This window comes from Propithecus coquereli, unplaced genomic scaffold (assembly GCF_000956105.1).
Source record: "Propithecus coquereli isolate 6110/MARCELLA unplaced genomic scaffold, Pcoq_1.0 Scaffold59, whole genome shotgun sequence".
Lineage (NCBI taxonomy): Eukaryota > Metazoa > Chordata > Mammalia > Primates > Indriidae > Propithecus > Propithecus coquereli.
Window position 1 is genome coordinate 7669512 of NW_012151840.1, and position 379 is coordinate 7669890.

At 53.0% G+C, this 379-nt stretch overlaps 1 non-coding gene across 1 annotated transcript; it reads left to right on the forward strand.

The window, feature by feature from the left end:
• Positions 1–261: 261 nt before the first annotated feature.
• Positions 262–335, forward strand: TRNAN-GUU. The gene has a single exon. It is a non-coding gene; the product is annotated as a tRNA-Asn (tRNA).
• The last annotated feature ends 44 nt before the right edge of the window (positions 336–379 follow it).

The following is a 379-nucleotide window of genomic DNA, read 5'->3' on the forward strand; positions in this document are numbered from 1 at the left end:
CCGACGTCTCCGGAGGCGCTGCCTTCTTTAGGCAGGCGAGGGGCAAGGCGAGGCCGAAGGTCATTCAGCCGCCCCTCTGGTTTCGGAATCATCCAGTGCACGGGTTTCAGACGTGACGAACAACTGGATTTGTCGCTCTAATTGCTCCTTTTTTCCGAGGCTTTGGCATTTCCCAGCTGTATTGCAAAAGATTGGTGGTACTGGCTAGCATTTAGTGAGAATGTGCCCTCTATTAGAATGTAAAAAATCGCTTTCAGCCGTGTCTCTGTGGCGCAATCGGTTAGCGCGTTCGGCTGTTAACCGAAAGGTTGGTGGTTCGAGCCCACCCAGGGACGACACAAACGTTTTATAACATCCAAGGTGGTCCCGGTGGCTTCAC